Source organism: Pseudophryne corroboree, chromosome 11 (assembly GCF_028390025.1).
Source record: "Pseudophryne corroboree isolate aPseCor3 chromosome 11, aPseCor3.hap2, whole genome shotgun sequence".
NCBI lineage: Eukaryota > Metazoa > Chordata > Amphibia > Anura > Myobatrachidae > Pseudophryne > Pseudophryne corroboree.
In genome coordinates this window covers 249,304,604-249,324,071 of record NC_086454.1, presented here as the reverse complement: position 1 = coordinate 249,324,071, position 19,468 = coordinate 249,304,604, and the positions used below count along the sequence as shown (strand labels likewise).

General features: G+C 40.3%; 24 non-coding genes across 24 annotated transcripts; all 24 read left to right on the top strand.

The window, feature by feature from the left end:
* Positions 1-18: 18 nt before the first annotated feature.
* On the top strand, positions 19-90 carry TRNAD-GUC (transfer RNA aspartic acid (anticodon GUC)). Its single transcript has one exon. It is a non-coding gene; the product is annotated as a tRNA-Asp (tRNA).
* Positions 91-835: 745 nt separating this feature from the next.
* On the top strand, positions 836-907 carry TRNAD-GUC (transfer RNA aspartic acid (anticodon GUC)). The gene has a single exon. It is a non-coding gene; the product is annotated as a tRNA-Asp (tRNA).
* Positions 908-1,652: 745 nt separating this feature from the next.
* Positions 1,653-1,724, top strand: TRNAD-GUC (transfer RNA aspartic acid (anticodon GUC)). Its single transcript has one exon. It is a non-coding gene; the product is annotated as a tRNA-Asp (tRNA).
* Positions 1,725-2,469: 745 nt separating this feature from the next.
* On the top strand, positions 2,470-2,541 carry TRNAD-GUC (transfer RNA aspartic acid (anticodon GUC)). The gene has a single exon. It is a non-coding gene; the product is annotated as a tRNA-Asp (tRNA).
* A 746-nt stretch (positions 2,542-3,287) lies between these two features.
* Positions 3,288-3,359, top strand: TRNAD-GUC (transfer RNA aspartic acid (anticodon GUC)). Its single transcript has one exon. It is a non-coding gene; the product is annotated as a tRNA-Asp (tRNA).
* Positions 3,360-4,104: 745 nt separating this feature from the next.
* Positions 4,105-4,176, top strand: TRNAD-GUC (transfer RNA aspartic acid (anticodon GUC)). The gene has a single exon. It is a non-coding gene; the product is annotated as a tRNA-Asp (tRNA).
* Positions 4,177-4,921: 745 nt separating this feature from the next.
* On the top strand, positions 4,922-4,993 carry TRNAD-GUC (transfer RNA aspartic acid (anticodon GUC)). Its single transcript has one exon. It is a non-coding gene; the product is annotated as a tRNA-Asp (tRNA).
* Positions 4,994-5,738: 745 nt separating this feature from the next.
* On the top strand, positions 5,739-5,810 carry TRNAD-GUC (transfer RNA aspartic acid (anticodon GUC)). The gene has a single exon. It is a non-coding gene; the product is annotated as a tRNA-Asp (tRNA).
* Positions 5,811-6,555: 745 nt separating this feature from the next.
* On the top strand, positions 6,556-6,627 carry TRNAD-GUC (transfer RNA aspartic acid (anticodon GUC)). Its single transcript has one exon. It is a non-coding gene; the product is annotated as a tRNA-Asp (tRNA).
* Positions 6,628-7,372: 745 nt separating this feature from the next.
* On the top strand, positions 7,373-7,444 carry TRNAD-GUC (transfer RNA aspartic acid (anticodon GUC)). Its single transcript has one exon. It is a non-coding gene; the product is annotated as a tRNA-Asp (tRNA).
* Positions 7,445-8,189: 745 nt separating this feature from the next.
* Positions 8,190-8,261, top strand: TRNAD-GUC (transfer RNA aspartic acid (anticodon GUC)). Its single transcript has one exon. It is a non-coding gene; the product is annotated as a tRNA-Asp (tRNA).
* Positions 8,262-9,006: 745 nt separating this feature from the next.
* Positions 9,007-9,078, top strand: TRNAD-GUC (transfer RNA aspartic acid (anticodon GUC)). Its single transcript has one exon. It is a non-coding gene; the product is annotated as a tRNA-Asp (tRNA).
* Positions 9,079-9,823: 745 nt separating this feature from the next.
* On the top strand, positions 9,824-9,895 carry TRNAD-GUC (transfer RNA aspartic acid (anticodon GUC)). The gene has a single exon. It is a non-coding gene; the product is annotated as a tRNA-Asp (tRNA).
* Positions 9,896-10,640: 745 nt separating this feature from the next.
* Positions 10,641-10,712, top strand: TRNAD-GUC (transfer RNA aspartic acid (anticodon GUC)). The gene has a single exon. It is a non-coding gene; the product is annotated as a tRNA-Asp (tRNA).
* A 741-nt stretch (positions 10,713-11,453) lies between these two features.
* Positions 11,454-11,525, top strand: TRNAD-GUC (transfer RNA aspartic acid (anticodon GUC)). Its single transcript has one exon. It is a non-coding gene; the product is annotated as a tRNA-Asp (tRNA).
* Positions 11,526-12,270: 745 nt separating this feature from the next.
* Positions 12,271-12,342, top strand: TRNAD-GUC (transfer RNA aspartic acid (anticodon GUC)). The gene has a single exon. It is a non-coding gene; the product is annotated as a tRNA-Asp (tRNA).
* Positions 12,343-13,087: 745 nt separating this feature from the next.
* On the top strand, positions 13,088-13,159 carry TRNAD-GUC (transfer RNA aspartic acid (anticodon GUC)). The gene has a single exon. It is a non-coding gene; the product is annotated as a tRNA-Asp (tRNA).
* A 745-nt stretch (positions 13,160-13,904) lies between these two features.
* TRNAD-GUC (transfer RNA aspartic acid (anticodon GUC)) lies at positions 13,905-13,976 on the top strand. Its single transcript has one exon. It is a non-coding gene; the product is annotated as a tRNA-Asp (tRNA).
* Positions 13,977-14,721: 745 nt separating this feature from the next.
* TRNAD-GUC (transfer RNA aspartic acid (anticodon GUC)) lies at positions 14,722-14,793 on the top strand. The gene has a single exon. It is a non-coding gene; the product is annotated as a tRNA-Asp (tRNA).
* A 745-nt stretch (positions 14,794-15,538) lies between these two features.
* Positions 15,539-15,610, top strand: TRNAD-GUC (transfer RNA aspartic acid (anticodon GUC)). Its single transcript has one exon. It is a non-coding gene; the product is annotated as a tRNA-Asp (tRNA).
* A 745-nt stretch (positions 15,611-16,355) lies between these two features.
* TRNAD-GUC (transfer RNA aspartic acid (anticodon GUC)) lies at positions 16,356-16,427 on the top strand. The gene has a single exon. It is a non-coding gene; the product is annotated as a tRNA-Asp (tRNA).
* A 745-nt stretch (positions 16,428-17,172) lies between these two features.
* Positions 17,173-17,244, top strand: TRNAD-GUC (transfer RNA aspartic acid (anticodon GUC)). The gene has a single exon. It is a non-coding gene; the product is annotated as a tRNA-Asp (tRNA).
* A 745-nt stretch (positions 17,245-17,989) lies between these two features.
* On the top strand, positions 17,990-18,061 carry TRNAD-GUC (transfer RNA aspartic acid (anticodon GUC)). Its single transcript has one exon. It is a non-coding gene; the product is annotated as a tRNA-Asp (tRNA).
* A 745-nt stretch (positions 18,062-18,806) lies between these two features.
* On the top strand, positions 18,807-18,878 carry TRNAD-GUC (transfer RNA aspartic acid (anticodon GUC)). The gene has a single exon. It is a non-coding gene; the product is annotated as a tRNA-Asp (tRNA).
* Positions 18,879-19,468: the final 590 nt, after the last annotated feature.

Below are 19,468 nucleotides of genomic sequence, written 5' to 3'. Positions count from 1 at the left end.
GCAGATTCACCAAGTTAGTCCTCGTTAGTATAGTGGTGAGTATCCCTGCCTGTCACGCGGGAGACCGGGGTTCGATTCCCCGACGGGGAGAACATTGCAAGTTTTTATCAGGTTCAGAGATTCGTTGCTCAAGGTTATGGAGAATCAAAGTCCGAATCCAATTGTAGCGTGAAAAATATACCACTTGATTTTGAGAGCATAAGAAAGAACCAGAAACACCAATTGCATAGCCTCGTTTTTAGTTTGGGTATCACCCCTTGCTTTTATCTAGCATGGCATGTACTGTTTTTGTGCATTACAATATTTGCATATCATCCTCTTACAATTGGCTCATGCTGTAACACAGGAGACAGCTATGTAGTGGACAAGTCTCTTGTGAGCTAAACCTGATTATGACATCACATCAATGTAGCAAAGCTGAAACTATTGTATGCCTACAGAGTATAGACTGAGAGAGAAGTGTCTTTTCCTATGAATTGCAGGCTAAAATGGACTTGCATCCCCTACTTTCAAAGGGAGTAACTGTATAGTAAGTGAGATAGGTAGACCGATATCATGTAAGCTTCCTGGCCATTACCGACCAGTAGAGGATAACAGAAAAAGGTTTTTAATTGAAATGACTATCTTTTTTGCAAAGTGGTATTGTAGTCTTTGTTTCAGCTGAGACAAAAATAAATCTTTTTATCTGCTTCTTATTTAGGGTTTTATGTTAGCTTGATAACATGTAGCACATAATCTCTGTGGCCAATGACACAGACGCATCTCGAGACCTCACCCTGACATGTTTTTGGGTGTATTTTCAGCTCAAATTTTGCCTGCAGATTCACCAAGTTAGTCCTCGTTAGTATAGTGGTGAGTATCCCCGCCTGTCACGCGGGAGACCGGGGTTCGATTCCCCGACGGGGAGAACATTGCAAGTTTTTATCAGGTTCAGAGATTCGTTGCTCAAGGTTATGGAGAATCAAAGTCCGAATCCAATTGTAGCGTGAAAAATATACCACTTGATTTTGAGAGCATAAGAAAGAACCAGAAACACCAATTGCATAGCCTCGTTTTTAGTTTGGGTGTCACCCCTTGCTTTTATCTAGCATGGCATGTACTGTTTTTGTGCATTACAATATTTGCATATCATCCTCTTAAAATTGGCTCACGCTGTAACACAGGAGACAGCTATGTAGTGGACAAGTCTCTTGTGAGCTAAACCTGATTATGACATCACATCAATGAAGCAAAGCTGATACTATTGTATGCCTACAGAGTATAGACTGAGAGAGAAGTGTCTTTTCCTATGGATTGCAGGCTAAAATGGACTTGCATCCCCTACTTTCAAAGGGAGTAACTGTATAGTAAGTGAGATAGATAGACCGATATCATGTAAGCTTCCTGGCCATTACCGACCAGTAGAGGATAACAGAAAAAGGTTTTTAATTGAAATAACTATCTTTTTTGCAAAGTTGTATTGTAGTCTTTGTTTCAGCTGAGACAAAAATAAATCTTTTTATCTGCTTCTTATTTAGGGTTTTATGTTAGCTTGATAACATGTAGCACATAATCTCTGTGGCCAATGACACAGACGCATCTCGAGACCTCACCCTGACATGTTTTTGGGTGTATTTTCAGCTCCAATTTTGCCTGCAGATTCACCAAGTTAGTCCTCGTTAGTATAGTGGTGAGTATCCCCGCCTGTCACGCGGGAGACCGGGGTTCGATTCCCCGACGGGGAGAACATTGCAAGTTTTTATCAGGTTCAGAGATTCGTTGCTCAAGGTTATGGAGAATCAAAGTCCGAATCCAATTGTAGCGTGTAAAATATACCACTTGATTTTTAGAGCATAAGAAAGAACCAGAAACACCAATTGCATAGCCTCGTTTTTAGTTTGGGTGTCACCCCTTGCTTTTATCTAGCATGGCATGTACTGTTTTTGTGCATTACAATATTTGCATATCATCCTCTTAAAATTGGCTCACGCTGTAACACAGGAGACAGCTATGTAGTGGACAAGTCTCTTGTGAGCTAAACCTGATTATGACATCACATCAATGAAGCAAAGCTGATACTATTGTATGCCTACAGAGTATAGACTGAGAGAGAAGTGTCTTTTCCTATGAATTGCAGGCTAAAATGGACTTGCATCCCCTACTTTCAAAGGGAGTAACTGTATAGTAAGTGAGATAGGTAGACCGATATCATGTAAGCTTCCTGGCCATTACCGACCAGTAGAGGATAACAGAAAAAGGTTTTTAATTGAAATGACTATCTTTTTTGCAAAGTGGTATTGTAGTCTTTGTTTCAGCTGAGACAAAAATAAATCTTTTTATCTGCTTCTTATTTAGGGTTTTATGTTAGCTTGATAACATGTAGCACATAATCTCTGTGGCCAATGACACAGACGCATCTCGAGACCTCACCCTGACATGTTTTTGGGTGTATTTTCAGCTCCAATTTTGCCTGCAGATTCACCAAGTTAGTCCTCGTTAGTATAGTGGTGAGTATCCCCGCCTGTCACGCGGGAGACCGGGGTTCGATTCCCCGACGGGGGAGAACATTGCAAGTTTTTATCAGGTTCAGAGATTCGTTGCTCAAGGTTATGGAGAATCAAAGTCCGAATCCAATTGTAGCGTGAAAAATATACCACTTGATTTTGAGAGCATAAGAAAGAACCAGAAACACCAATTGCATAGCCTCGTTTTTAGTTTGGGTGTCACCCCTTGCTTTTATCTAGCATGGCATGTACTGTTTTTGTGCATTACAATATTTGCATATCATCCTCTTAAAATTGGCTCACGCTGTAACACAGGAGACAGCTATGTAGTGGACAAGTCTCTTGTGAGCTAAACCTGATTATGACATCACATCAATGAAGCAAAGCTGATACTATTGTATGCCTACAGAGTATAGACTGAGAGAGAAGTGTCTTTTCCTATGGATTGCAGGCTAAAATGGACTTGCATCCCCTACTTTCAAAGGGAGTAACTGTATAGTAAGTGAGATAGATAGACCGATATCATGTAAGCTTCCTGGCCATTACCGACCAGTAGAGGATAACAGAAAAAGGTTTTTAATTGAAATAACTATCTTTTTTGCAAAGTTGTATTGTAGTCTTTGTTTCAGCTGAGACAAAAGTAAATCTTTTTATCTGCTTCTTATTTAGGGTTTTATGTTAGCTTGATAACATGTAGCACATAATCTCTGTGGCCAATGACACAGACGCATCTCGAGACCTCACCCTGACATGTTTTTGGGTGTATTTTCAGCTCCAATTTTGCCTGCAGATTCACCAAGTTAGTCCTCGTTAGTATAGTGGTGAGTATCCCCGCCTGTCACGCGGGAGACCGGGGTTCGATTCCCCGACGGGGAGAACATTGCAAGTTTTTATCAGGTTCAGAGATTCGTTGCTCAAGGTTATGGAGAATCAAAGTCCGAATCCAATTGTAGCGTGTAAAATATACCACTTGATTTTTAGAGCATAAGAAAGAACCAGAAACACCAATTGCATAGCCTCGTTTTTAGTTTGGGTGTCACCCCTTGCTTTTATCTAGCATGGCATGTACTGTTTTTGTGCATTACAATATTTGCATATCATCCTCTTAAAATTGGCTCACGCTGTAACACAGGAGACAGCTATGTAGTGGACAAGTCTCTTGTGAGCTAAACCTGATTATGACATCACATCAATGAAGCAAAGCTGATACTATTGTATGCCTACAGAGTATAGACTGAGAGAGAAGTGTCTTTTCCTATGAATTGCAGGCTAAAATGGACTTGCATCCCCTACTTTCAAAGGGAGTGACTGTATAGTAAGTGAGATAGGTAGACCGATATCATGTAAGCTTCCTGGCCATTACCGACCAGTAGAGGATAACAGAAAAAGGTTTTTAATTGAAATGACTATCTTTTTTGCAAAGTGGTATTGTAGTCTTTGTTTCAGCTGAGACAAAAATAAATCTTTTTATCTGCTTCTTATTTAGGGTTTTATGTTAGCTTGATAACATGTAGCACATAATCTCTGTGGCCAATGACACAGACGCATCTCGAGACCTCACCCTGACATGTTTTTGGGTGTATTTTCAGCTCCAATTTTGCCTGCAGATTCACCAAGTTAGTCCTCGTTAGTATAGTGGTGAGTATCCCCGCCTGTCACGCGGGAGACCGGGGTTCGATTCCCCGACGGGGAGAACATTGCAAGTTTTTATCAGGTTCAGAGATTCGTTGCTCAAGGTTATGGAGAATCAAAGTCCGAATCCAATTGTAGCGTGAAAAATATACCACTTGATTTTGAGAGCATAAGAAAGAACCAGAAACACCAATTGCATAGCCTCGTTTTTAGTTTGGGTGTCACCCCTTGCTTTTATCTAGCATGGCATGTACTGTTTTTGTGCATTACAATATTTGCATATCATCCTCTTAAAATTGGCTCACGCTGTAACACAGGAGACAGCTATGTAGTGGACAAGTCTCTTGTGAGCTAAACCTGATTATGACATCACATCAATGAAGCAAAGCTGATACTATTGTATGCCTACAGAGTATAGACTGAGAGAGAAGTGTCTTTTCCTATGGATTGCAGGCTAAAATGGACTTGCATCCCCTACTTTCAAAGGGAGTAACTGTATAGTAAGTGAGATAGATAGACCGATATCATGTAAGCTTCCTGGCCATTACCGACCAGTAGAGGATAACAGAAAAAGGTTTTTAATTGAAATAACTATCTTTTTTGCAAAGTTGTATTGTAGTCTTTGTTTCAGCTGAGACAAAAGTAAATCTTTTTATCTGCTTCTTATTTAGGGTTTTATGTTAGCTTGATAACATGTAGCACATAATCTCTGTGGCCAATGACACAGACGCATCTCGAGACCTCACCCTGACATGTTTTTGGGTGTATTTTCAGCTCCAATTTTGCCTGCAGATTCACCAAGTTAGTCCTCGTTAGTATAGTGGTGAGTATCCCCGCCTGTCACGCGGGAGACCGGGGTTCGATTCCCCGACGGGGAGAACATTGCAAGTTTTTATCAGGTTCAGAGATTCGTTGCTCAAGGTTATGGAGAATCAAAGTCCGAATCCAATTGTAGCGTGTAAAATATACCACTTGATTTTTAGAGCATAAGAAAGAACCAGAAACACCAATTGCATAGCCTCGTTTTTAGTTTGGGTGTCACCCCTTGCTTTTATCTAGCATGGCATGTACTGTTTTTGTGCATTACAATATTTGCATATCATCCTCTTAAAATTGGCTCACGCTGTAACACAGGAGACAGCTATGTAGTGGACAAGTCTCTTGTGAGCTAAACCTGATTATGACATCACATCAATGAAGCAAAGCTGATACTATTGTATGCCTACAGAGTATAGACTGAGAGAGAAGTGTCTTTTCCTATGAATTGCAGGCTAAAATGGACTTGCATCCCCTACTTTCAAAGGGAGTGACTGTATAGTAAGTGAGATAGGTAGACCGATATCATGTAAGCTTCCTGGCCATTACCGACCAGTAGAGGATAACAGAAAAAGGTTTTTAATTGAAATGACTATCTTTTTTGCAAAGTGGTATTGTAGTCTTTGTTTCAGCTGAGACAAAAATAAATCTTTTTATCTGCTTCTTATTTAGGGTTTTATGTTAGCTTGATAACATGTAGCACATAATCTCTGTGGCCAATGACACAGACGCATCTCGAGACCTCACCCTGACATGTTTTTGGGTGTATTTTCAGCTCCAATTTTGCCTGCAGATTCACCAAGTTAGTCCTCGTTAGTATAGTGGTGAGTATCCCCGCCTGTCACGCGGGAGACCGGGGTTCGATTCCCCGACGGGGAGAACATTGCAAGTTTTTATCAGGTTCAGAGATTCGTTGCTCAAGGTTATGGAGAATCAAAGTCCGAATCCAATTGTAGCGTGAAAAATATACCACTTGATTTTGAGAGCATAAGAAAGAACCAGAAACACCAATTGCATAGCCTCGTTTTTAGTTTGGGTGTCACCCCTTGCTTTTATCTAGCATGGCATGTACTGTTTTTGTGCATTACAATATTTGCATATCATCCTCTTAAAATTGGCTCACGCTGTAACACATGAGACAGCTATGTAGTGGACAAGTCTCTTGTGAGCTAAACCTGATTATGACATCACATCAATGAAGCAAAGCTGATACTATTGTATGCCTACAGAGTATAGACTGAGAGAGAAGTGTCTTTTCCTATGGATTGCAGGCTAAAATGGACTTGCATCCCCTACTTTCAAAGGGAGTAACTGTATAGTAAGTGAGATAGATAGACCGATATCATGTAAGCTTCCTGGCCATTACCGACCAGTAGAGGATAACAGAAAAAGGTTTTTAATTGAAATAACTATCTTTTTTGCAAAGTTGTATTGTAGTCTTTGTTTCAGCTGAGACAAAAATAAATCTTTTTATCTGCTTCTTATTTAGGGTTTTATGTTAGCTTGATAACATGTAGCACATAATCTCTGTGGCCAATGACACAGACGCATCTCGAGACCTCACCCTGACATGTTTTTGGGTGTATTTTCAGCTCCAATTTTGCCTGCAGATTCACCAAGTTAGTCCTCGTTAGTATAGTGGTGAGTATCCCCGCCTGTCACGCGGGAGACCGGGGTTCGATTCCCCGACGGGGAGAACATTGCAAGTTTTTATCAGGTTCAGAGATTCGTTGCTCAAGGTTATGGAGAATCAAAGTCCGAATCCAATTGTAGCGTGTAAAATATACCACTTGATTTTTAGAGCATAAGAAAGAACCAGAAACACCAATTGCATAGCCTCGTTTTTAGTTTGGGTGTCACCCCTTGCTTTTATCTAGCATGGCATGTACTGTTTTTGTGCATTACAATATTTGCATATCATCCTCTTAAAATTGGCTCACGCTGTAACACAGGAGACAGCTATGTAGTGGACAAGTCTCTTGTGAGCTAAACCTGATTATGACATCACATCAATGAAGCAAAGCTGATACTATTGTATGCCTACAGAGTATAGACTGAGAGAGAAGTGTCTTTTCCTATGAATTGCAGGCTAAAATGGACTTGCATCCCCTACTTTCAAAGGGAGTAACTGTATAGTAAGTGAGATAGGTAGACCGATATCATGTAAGCTTCCTGGCCATTACCGACCAGTAGAGGATAACAGAAAAAGGTTTTTAATTGAAATGACTATCTTTTTTGCAAAGTGGTATTGTAGTCTTTGTTTCAGCTGAGACAAAAATAAATCTTTTTATCTGCTTCTTATTTAGGGTTTTATGTTAGCTTGATAACATGTAGCACATAATCTCTGTGGCCAATGACACAGACGCATCTCGAGACCTCACCCTGACATGTTTTTGGGTGTATTTTCAGCTCCAATTTTGCCTGCAGATTCACCAAGTTAGTCCTCGTTAGTATAGTGGTGAGTATCCCCGCCTGTCACGCGGGAGACCGGGGTTCGATTCCCCGACGGGGAGAACATTGCAAGTTTTTATCAGGTTCAGAGATTCGTTGCTCAAGGTTATGGAGAATCAAAGTCCGAATCCAATTGTAGCGTGAAAAATATACCACTTGATTTTGAGAGCATAAGAAAGAACCAGAAACACCAATTGCATAGCCTCGTTTTTAGTTTGGGTGTCACCCCTTGCTTTTATCTAGCATGGCATGTACTGTTTTTGTGCATTACAATATTTGCATATCATCCTCTTAAAATTGGCTCACGCTGTAACACAGGAGACAGCTATGTAGTGGACAAGTCTCTTGTGAGCTAAACCTGATTATGACATCACATCAATGAAGCAAAGCTGATACTATTGTATGCCTACAGAGTATAGACTGAGAGAGAAGTGTCTTTTCCTATGGATTGCAGGCTAAAATGGACTTGCATCCCCTACTTTCAAAGGGAGTAACTGTATAGTAAGTGAGATAGATAGACCGATATCATGTAAGCTTCCTGGCCATTACCGACCAGTAGAGGATAACAGAAAAAGGTTTTTAATTGAAATAACTATCTTTTTTGCAAAGTTGTATTGTAGTCTTTGTTTCAGCTGAGACAAAAATAAATCTTTTTATCTGCTTCTTATTTAGGGTTTTATGTTAGCTTGATAACATGTAGCACATAATCTCTGTGGCCAATGACACAGACGCATCTCGAGACCTCACCCTGACATGTTTTTGGGTGTATTTTCAGCTCCAATTTTGCCTGCAGATTCACCAAGTTAGTCCTCGTTAGTATAGTGGTGAGTATCCCCGCCTGTCACGCGGGAGACCGGGGTTCGATTCCCCGATGGGGAGAACATTGCAAGTTTTTATCAGGTTCAGAGATTCGTTGCTCAAGGTTATGGAGAATCAAAGTCCGAATCCAATTGTAGCGTGTAAAATATACCACTTGATTTTTAGAGCATAAGAAAGAACCAGAAACACCAATTGCATAGCCTCGTTTTTAGTTTGGGTGTCACCCCTTGCTTTTATCTAGCATGGCATGTACTGTTTTTGTGCATTACAATATTTGCATATCATCCTCTTAAAATTGGCTCACGCTGTAACACAGGAGACAGCTATGTAGTGGACAAGTCTCTTGTGAGCTAAACCTGATTATGACATCACATCAATGAAGCAAAGCTGATACTATTGTATGCCTACAGAGTATAGACTGAGAGAGAAGTGTCTTTTCCTATGAATTGCAGGCTAAAATGGACTTGCATCCCCTACTTTCAAAGGGAGTAACTGTATAGTAAGTGAGATAGGTAGACCGATATCATGTAAGCTTCCTGGCCATTACCGACCAGTAGAGGATAACAGAAAAAGGTTTTTAATTGAAATGACTATCTTTTTTGCAAAGTGGTATTGTAGTCTTTGTTTCAGCTGAGACAAAAATAAATCTTTTTATCTGCTTCTTATTTAGGGTTTTATGTTAGCTTGATAACATGTAGCACATAATCTCTGTGGCCAATGACACAGACGCATCTCGAGACCTCACCCTGACATGTTTTTGGGTGTATTTTCAGCTCCAATTTTGCCTGCAGATTCACCAAGTTAGTCCTCGTTAGTATAGTGGTGAGTATCCCCGCCTGTCACGCGGGAGACCGGGGTTCGATTCCCCGACGGGGAGAACATTGCAAGTTTTTATCAGGTTCAGAGATTCGTTGCTCAAGGTTATGGAGAATCAAAGTCCGAATCCAATTGTAGCGTGAAAAATATACCACTTGATTTTGAGAGCATAAGAAAGAACCAGAAACACCAATTGCATAGCCTCGTTTTTAGTTTGGGTATCACCCCTTGCTTTTATCTAGCATGGCATGTACTGTTTTTGTGCATTACAATATTTGCATATCATCCTCTTACAATTGGCTCATGCTGTAACACAGGAGACAGCTATGTAGTGGACAAGTCTCTTGTGAGCTAAACCTGATTATGACATCACATCAATGAAGCAAAGCTGAAACTATTGTATGCCTACAGAGTATAGACTGAGAGAGAAGTGTCTTTTCCTATGGATTGCAGGCTAAAATGGACTTGCATCCCCTACTTTCAAAGGGAGTAACTGTATAGTAAGTGAGATAGATAGACCGATATCATGTAAGCTTCCTGGCCATTACCGACCAGAAGAGGATAACAGAAAAAGGTTTTTAATTGAAATGACTATCTTTTTTGCAAAGTGGTATTGTAGTCTTTGTTTCAGCTGAGACAAAAATAAATCTTTTTATCTGCTTCTTATTTAGGGTTTTATGTTAGCTTGATAACATGTAGCACATAATCTCTGTGGCCAATGACACAGACGCATCTCGAGACCTCACCCTGACATGTTTTTGGGTGTATTTTCAGCTCCAATTTTGCCTGCAGATTCACCAAGTTAGTCCTCGTTAGTATAGTGGTGAGTATCCCCGCCTGTCACGCGGGAGACCGGGGTTCGATTCCCCGACGGGGAGAACATTGCAAGTTTTTATCAGGTTCAGAGATTCGTTGCTCAAGGTTATGGAGAATCAAAGTCCGAATCCAATTGTAGCGTGAAAAATATACCACTTGATTTTGAGAGCATAAGAAAGAACCAGAAACACCAATTGCATAGCCTCGTTTTTAGTTTGGGTGTCACCCCTTGCTTTTATCTAGCATGGCATGTACTGTTTTTGTGCATTACAATATTTGCATATCATCCTCTTAAAATTGGCTCACGCTGTAACACAGGAGACAGCTATGTAGTGGACAAGTCTCTTGTGAGCTAAACCTGATTATGACATCACATCAATGAAGCAAAGCTGATACTATTGTATGCCTACAGAGTATAGACTGAGAGAGAAGTGTCTTTTCCTATGAATTGCAGGCTAAAATGGACTTGCATCCCCTACTTTCAAAGGGAGTAACTGTATAGTAAGTGAGATAGGTAGACCGATATCATGTAAGCTTCCTGGCCATTACCGACCAGTAGAGGATAACAGAAAAAGGTTTTTAATTGAAATGACTATCTTTTTTGCAAAGTGGTATTGTAGTCTTTGTTTCAGCTGAGACAAAAATAAATCTTTTTATCTGCTTCTTATTTAGGGTTTTATGTTAGCTTGATAACATGTAGCACATAATCTCTGTGGCCAATGACACAGACGCATCTCGAGACCTCACCCTGACATGTTTTTGGGTGTATTTTCAGCTCCAATTTTGCCTGCAGATTCACCAAGTTAGTCCTCGTTAGTATAGTGGTGAGTATCCCCGCCTGTCACGCGGGAGACCGGGGTTCGATTCCCCGACGGGGAGAACATTGCAAGTTTTTATCAGGTTCAGAGATTCGTTGCTCAAGGTTATGGAGAATCAAAGTCCGAATCCAATTGTAGCGTGAAAAATATACCACTTGATTTTGAGAGCATAAGAAAGAACCAGAAACACCAATTGCATAGCCTCGTTTTTAGTTTGGGTGTCACCCCTTGCTTTTATCTAGCATGGCATGTACTGTTTTTGTGCATTACAATATTTGCATATCATCCTCTTAAAATTGGCTCACGCTGTAACACAGGAGACAGCTATGTAGTGGACAAGTCTCTTGTGAGCTAAACCTGATTATGACATCACATCAATGAAGCAAAGCTGAAACTATTGTATGCCTACAGAGTATAGACTGAGAGAGAAGTGTCTTTTCCTATGGATTGCAGGCTAAAATGGACTTGCATCCCCTACTTTCAAAGGGAGTAACTGTATAGTAAGTGAGATAGATAGATATCATGTAAGCTTCCTGGCCATTACCGACCAGAAGAGGATAACAGAAAAAGGTTTTTAATTGAAATGACTATCTTTTTTGCAAAGTGGTATTGTAGTCTTTGTTTCAGCTGAGACAAAAATAAATCTTTTTATCTGCTTCTTATTTAGGGTTTTATGTTAGCTTGATAACATGTAGCACATAATCTCTGTGGCCAATGACACAGACGCATCTCGAGACCTCACCCTGACATGTTTTTGGGTGTATTTTCAGCTCCAATTTTGCCTGCAGATTCACCAAGTTAGTCCTCGTTAGTATAGTGGTGAGTATCCCTGCCTGTCACGCGGGAGACCGGGGTTCGATTCCCCGACGGGGAGAACATTGCAAGTTTTTATCAGGTTCAGAGATTCGTTGCTCAAGGTTATGGAGAATCAAAGTCCGAATCCAATTGTAGCGTGAAAAATATACCACTTGATTTTGAGAGCATAAGAAAGAACCAGAAACACCAATTGCATAGCCTCGTTTTTAGTTTGGGTATCACCCCTTGCTTTTATCTAGCATGGCATGTACTGTTTTTGTGCATTACAATATTTGCATATCATCCTCTTACAATTGGCTCATGCTGTAACACAGGAGACAGCTATGTAGTGGACAAGTCTCTTGTGAGCTAAACCTGATTATGACATCACATCAATGTAGCAAAGCTGAAACTATTGTATGCCTACAGAGTATAGACTGAGAGAGAAGTGTCTTTTCCTATGAATTGCAGGCTAAAATGGACTTGCATCCCCTACTTTCAAAGGGAGTAACTGTATAGTAAGTGAGATAGGTAGACCGATATCATGTAAGCTTCCTGGCCATTACCGACCAGTAGAGGATAACAGAAAAAGGTTTTTAATTGAAATGACTATCTTTTTTGCAAAGTGGTATTGTAGTCTTTGTTTCAGCTGAGACAAAAATAAATCTTTTTATCTGCTTCTTATTTAGGGTTTTATGTTAGCTTGATAACATGTAGCACATAATCTCTGTGGCCAATGACACAGACGCATCTCGAGACCTCACCCTGACATGTTTTTGGGTGTATTTTCAGCTCCAATTTTGCCTGCAGATTCACCAAGTTAGTCCTCGTTAGTATAGTGGTGAGTATCCCCACCTGTCACGCGGGAGACCGGGGTTCGATTCCCCGACGGGGAGAACATTGCAAGTTTTTATCAGGTTCAGAGATTCGTTGCTCAAGGTTATGGAGAATCAAAGTCCGAATCCAATTGTAGCGTGAAAAATATACCACTTGATTTTGAGAGCATAAGAAAGAACCAGAAACACCAATTGCATAGCCTCGTTTTTAGTTTGGGTGTCACCCCTTGCTTTTATCTAGCATGGCATGTACTGTTTTTGTGCATTACAATATTTGCATATCATCCTCTTAAAATTGGCTCACGCTGTAACACAGGAGACAGCTATGTAGTGGACAAGTCTCTTGTGAGCTAAACCTGATTATGACATCACATCAATGAAGCAAAGCTGATACTATTGTATGCCTACAGAGTATAGACTGAGAGAGAAGTGTCTTTTCCTATGGATTGCAGGCTAAAATGGACTTGCATCCCCTACTTTCAAAGGGAGTAACTGTATAGTAAGTGAGATAGATAGACCGATATCATGTAAGCTTCCTGGCCATTACCGACCAGTAGAGGATAACAGAAAAAGGTTTTTAATTGAAATAACTATCTTTTTTGCAAAGTTGTATTGTAGTCTTTGTTTCAGCTGAGACAAAAATAAATCTTTTTATCTGCTTCTTATTTAGGGTTTTATGTTAGCTTGATAACATGTAGCACATAATCTCTGTGGCCAATGACACAGACGCATCTCGAGACCTCACCCTGACATGTTTTTGGGTGTATTTTCAGCTCCAATTTTGCCTGCAGATTCACCAAGTTAGTCCTCGTTAGTATAGTGGTGAGTATCCCCGCCTGTCACGCGGGAGACCGGGGTTCGATTCCCCGACGGGGAGAACATTGCAAGTTTTTATCAGGTTCAGAGATTCGTTGCTCAAGGTTATGGAGAATCAAAGTCCGAATCCAATTGTAGCGTGTAAAATATACCACTTGATTTTTAGAGCATAAGAAAGAACCAGAAACACCAATTGCATAGCCTCGTTTTTAGTTTGGGTGTCACCCCTTGCTTTTATCTAGCATGGCATGTACTGTTTTTGTGCATTACAATATTTGCATATCATCCTCTTAAAATTGGCTCACGCTGTAACACAGGAGACAGCTATGTAGTGGACAAGTCTCTTGTGAGCTAAACCTGATTATGACATCACATCAATGAAGCAAAGCTGATACTATTGTATGCCTACAGAGTATAGACTGAGAGAGAAGTGTCTTTTCCTATGAATTGCAGGCTAAAATGGACTTGCATCCCCTACTTTCAAAGGGAGTAACTGTATAGTAAGTGAGATAGGTAGACCGATATCATGTAAGCTTCCTGGCCATTACCGACCAGTAGAGGATAACAGAAAAAGGTTTTTAATTGAAATGACTATCTTTTTTGCAAAGTGGTATTGTAGTCTTTGTTTCAGCTGAGACAAAAATAAATCTTTTTATCTGCTTCTTATTTAGGGTTTTATGTTAGCTTGATAACATGTAGCACATAATCTCTGTGGCCAATGACACAGACGCATCTCGAGACCTCACCCTGACATGTTTTTGGGTGTATTTTCAGCTCCAATTTTGCCTGCAGATTCACCAAGTTAGTCCTCGTTAGTATAGTGGTGAGTATCCCCGCCTGTCACGCGGGAGACCGGGGTTCGATTCCCCGACGGGGAGAACATTGCAAGTTTTTATCAGGTTCAGAGATTCGTTGCTCAAGGTTATGGAGAATCAAAGTCCGAATCCAATTGTAGCGTGAAAAATATACCACTTGATTTTGAGAGCATAAGAAAGAACCAGAAACACCAATTGCATAGCCTCGTTTTTAGTTTGGGTGTCACCCCTTGCTTTTATCTAGCATGGCATGTACTGTTTTTGTGCATTACAATATTTGCATATCATCCTCTTAAAATTGGCTCACGCTGTAACACAGGAGACAGCTATGTAGTGGACAAGTCTCTTGTGAGCTAAACCTGATTATGACATCACATCAATGAAGCAAAGCTGATACTATTGTATGCCTACAGAGTATAGACTGAGAGAGAAGTGTCTTTTCCTATGGATTGCAGGCTAAAATGGACTTGCATCCCCTACTTTCAAAGGGAGTAACTGTATAGTAAGTGAGATAGATAGACCGATATCATGTAAGCTTCCTGGCCATTACCGACCAGTAGAGGATAACAGAAAAAGGTTTTTAATTGAAATAACTATCTTTTTTGCAAAGTTGTATTGTAGTCTTTGTTTCAGCTGAGACAAAAGTAAATCTTTTTATCTGCTTCTTATTTAGGGTTTTATGTTAGCTTGATAACATGTAGCACATAATCTCTGTGGCCAATGACACAGACGCATCTCGAGACCTCACCCTGACATGTTTTTGGGTGTATTTTCAGCTCCAATTTTGCCTGCAGATTCACCAAGTTAGTCCTCGTTAGTATAGTGGTGAGTATCCCCGCCTGTCACGCGGGAGACCGGGGTTCGATTCCCCGACGGGGAGAACATTGCAAGTTTTTATCAGGTTCAGAGATTCGTTGCTCAAGGTTATGGAGAATCAAAGTCCGAATCCAATTGTAGCGTGTAAAATATACCACTTGATTTTTAGAGCATAAGAAAGAACCAGAAACACCAATTGCATAGCCTCGTTTTTAGTTTGGGTGTCACCCCTTGCTTTTATCTAGCATGGCATGTACTGTTTTTGTGCATTACAATATTTGCATATCATCCTCTTAAAATTGGCTCACGCTGTAACACAGGAGACAGCTATGTAGTGGACAAGTCTCTTGTGAGCTAAACCTGATTATGACATCACATCAATGAAGCAAAGCTGATACTATTGTATGCCTACAGAGTATAGACTGAGAGAGAAGTGTCTTTTCCTATGAATTGCAGGCTAAAATGGACTTGCATCCCCTACTTTCAAAGGGAGTAACTGTATAGTAAGTGAGATAGGTAGACCGATATCATGTAAGCTTCCTGGCCATTACCGACCAGTAGAGGATAACAGAAAAAGGTTTTTAATTGAAATGACTATCTTTTTTGCAAAGTGGTATTGTAGTCTTTGTTTCAGCTGAGACAAAAATAAATCTTTTTATCTGCTTCTTATTTAGGGTTTTATGTTAGCTTGATAACATGTAGCACATAATCTCTGTGGCCAATGACACAGACGCATCTCGAGACCTCACCCTGACATGTTTTTGGGTGTATTTTCAGCTCCAATTTTGCCTGCAGATTCACCAAGTTAGTCCTCGTTAGTATAGTGGTGAGTATCCCCGCCTGTCACGCGGGAGACCGGGGTTCGATTCCCCGACGGGGAGAACATTGCAAGTTTTTATCAGGTTCAGAGATTCGTTGCTCAAGGTTATGGAGAATCAAAGTCCGAATCCAATTGTAGCGTGAAAAATATACCACTTGATTTTGAGAGCATAAGAAAGAACCAGAAACACCAATTGCATAGCCTCGTTTTTAGTTTGGGTGTCACCCCTTGCTTTTATCTAGCATGGCATGTACTGTTTTTGTGCATTACAATATTTGCATATCATCCTCTTAAAATTGGCTCACGCTGTAACACAGGAGACAGCTATGTAGTGGACAAGTCTCTTGTGAGCTAAACCTGATTATGACATCACATCAATGAAGCAAAGCTGATACTATTGTATGCCTACAGAGTATAGACTGAGAGAGAAGTGTCTTTTCCTATGGATTGCAGGCTAAAATGGACTTGCATCCCCTACTTTCAAAGGGAGTAACTGTATAGTAAGTGAGATAGATAGACCGATATCATGTAAGCTTCCTGGCCATTACCGACCAGTAGAGGATAACAGAAAAAGGTTTTTAATTGAAATAACTATCTTTTTTGCAAAGTTGTATTGTAGTCTTTGTTTCAGCTGAGACAAAAATAAATCTTTTTATCTGCTTCTTATTTAGGGTTTTATGTTAGCTTGATAACATGTAGCACATAATCTCTGTGGCCAATGACACAGACGCATCTCGAGACCTCACCCTGACATGTTTTTGGGTGTATTTTCAGCTCCAATTTTGCCTGCAGATTCACCAAGTTAGTCCTCGTTAGTATAGTGGTGAGTATCCCCGCCTGTCACGCGGGAGACCGGGGTTCGATTCCCCGACGGGGAGAACATTGCAAGTTTTTATCAGGTTCAGAGATTCGTTGCTCAAGGTTATGGAGAATCAAAGTCCGAATCCAATTGTAGCGTGTAAAATATACCACTTGATTTTTAGAGCATAAGAAAGAACCAGAAACACCAATTGCATAGCCTCGTTTTTAGTTTGGGTGTCACCCCTTGCTTTTATCTAGCATGGCATGTACTGTTTTTGTGCATTACAATATTTGCATATCATCCTCTTAAAATTGGCTCACGCTGTAACACAGGAGACAGCTATGTAGTGGACAAGTCTCTTGTGAGCTAAACCTGATTATGACATCACATCAATGAAGCAAAGCTGATACTATTGTATGCCTACAGAGTATAGACTGAGAGAGAAGTGTCTTTTCCTATGAATTGCAGGCTAAAATGGACTTGCATCCCCTACTTTCAAAGGGAGTAACTGTATAGTAAGTGAGATAGGTAGACCGATATCATGTAAGCTTCCTGGCCATTACCGACCAGTAGAGGATAACAGAAAAAGGTTTTTAATTGAAATGACTATCTTTTTTGCAAAGTGGTATTGTAGTCTTTGTTTCAGCTGAGACAAAAATAAATCTTTTTATCTGCTTCTTATTTAGGGTTTTATGTTAGCTTGATAACATGTAGCACATAATCTCTGTGGCCAATGACACAGACGCATCTCGAGACCTCACCCTGACATGTTTTTGGGTGTATTTTCAGCTCCAATTTTGCCTGCAGATTCACCAAGTTAGTCCTCGTTAGTATAGTGGTGAGTATCCCCGCCTGTCACGCGGGAGACCGGGGTTCGATTCCCCGACGGGGAGAACATTGCAAGTTTTTATCAGGTTCAGAGATTCGTTGCTCAAGGTTATGGAGAATCAAAGTCCGAATCCAATTGTAGCGTGAAAAATATACCACTTGATTTTGAGAGCATAAGAAAGAACCAGAAACACCAATTGCATAGCCTCGTTTTTAGTTTGGGTGTCACCCCTTGCTTTTATCTAGCATGGCATGTACTGTTTTTGTGCATTACAATATTTGCATATCATCCTCTTAAAATTGGCTCACGCTGTAACACAGGAGACAGCTATGTAGTGGACAAGTCTCTTGTGAGCTAAACCTGATTATGACATCACATCAATGAAGCAAAGCTGATACTATTGTATGCCTACAGAGTATAGACTGAGAGAGAAGTGTCTTTTCCTATGGATTGCAGGCTAAAATGGACTTGCATCCCCTACTTTCAAAGGGAGTAACTGTATAGTAAGTGAGATAGATAGACCGATATCATGTAAGCTTCCTGGCCATTACCGACCAGTAGAGGATAACAGAAAAAGGTTTTTAATTGAAATAACTATCTTTTTTGCAAAGTTGTATTGTAGTCTTTGTTTCAGCTGAGACAAAAATAAATCTTTTTATCTGCTTCTTATTTAGGGTTTTATGTTAGCTTGATAACATGTAGCACATAATCTCTGTGGCCAATGACACAGACGCATCTCGAGACCTCACCCTGACATGTTTTTGGGTGTATTTTCAGCTCCAATTTTGCCTGCAGATTCACCAAGTTAGTCCTCGTTAGTATAGTGGTGAGTATCCCCGCCTGTCACGCGGGAGACCGGGGTTCGATTCCCCGATGGGGAGAACATTGCAAGTTTTTATCAGGTTCAGAGATTCGTTGCTCAAGGTTATGGAGAATCAAAGTCCGAATCCAATTGTAGCGTGTAAAATATACCACTTGATTTTTAGAGCATAAGAAAGAACCAGAAACACCAATTGCATAGCCTCGTTTTTAGTTTGGGTGTCACCCCTTGCTTTTATCTAGCATGGCATGTACTGTTTTTGTGCATTACAATATTTGCATATCATCCTCTTAAAATTGGCTCACGCTGTAACACAGGAGACAGCTATGTAGTGGACAAGTCTCTTGTGAGCTAAACCTGATTATGACATCACATCAATGAAGCAAAGCTGATACTATTGTATGCCTACAGAGTATAGACTGAGAGAGAAGTGTCTTTTCCTATGAATTGCAGGCTAAAATGGACTTGCATCCCCTACTTTCAAAGGGAGTAACTGTATAGTAAGTGAGATAGGTAGACCGATATCATGTAAGCTTCCTGGCCATTACCGACCAGTAGAGGATAACAGAAAAAGGTTTTTAATTGAAATGACTATCTTTTTTGCAAAGTGGTATTGTAGTCTTTGTTTCAGCTGAGACAAAAATAAATCTTTTTATCTGCTTCTTATTTAGGGTTTTATGTTAGCTTGATAACATGTAGCACATAATCTCTGTGGCCAATGACACAGACGCATCTCGAGACCTCACCCTGACATGTTTTTGGGTGTATTTTCAGCTCCAATTTTGCCTGCAGATTCACCAAGTTAGTCCTCGTTAGTATAGTGGTGAGTATCCCCGCCTGTCACGCGGGAGACCGGGGTTCGATTCCCCGACGGGGAGAACATTGCAAGTTTTTATCAGGTTCAGAGATTCGTTGCTCAAGGTTATGGAGAATCAAAGTCCGAATCCAATTGTAGCGTGAAAAATATACCACTTGATTTTGAGAGCATAAGAAAGAACCAGAAACACCAATTGCATAGCCTCGTTTTTAGTTTGGGTATCACCCCTTGCTTTTATCTAGCATGGCATGTACTGTTTTTGTGCATTACAATATTTGCATATCATCCTCTTACAATTGGCTCATGCTGTAACACAGGAGACAGCTATGTAGTGGACAAGTCTCTTGTGAGCTAAACCTGATTATGACATCACATCAATGAAGCAAAGCTGAAACTATTGTATGCCTACAGAGTATAGACTGAGAGAGAAGTGTCTTTTCCTATGGATTGCAGGCTAAAATGGACTTGCATCCCCTACTTTCAAAGGGAGTAACTGTATAGTAAGTGAGATAGATAGACCGATATCATGTAAGCTTCCTGGCCATTACCGACCAGAAGAGGATAACAGAAAAAGGTTTTTAATTGAAATGACTATCTTTTTTGCAAAGTGGTATTGTAGTCTTTGTTTCAGCTGAGACAAAAATAAATCTT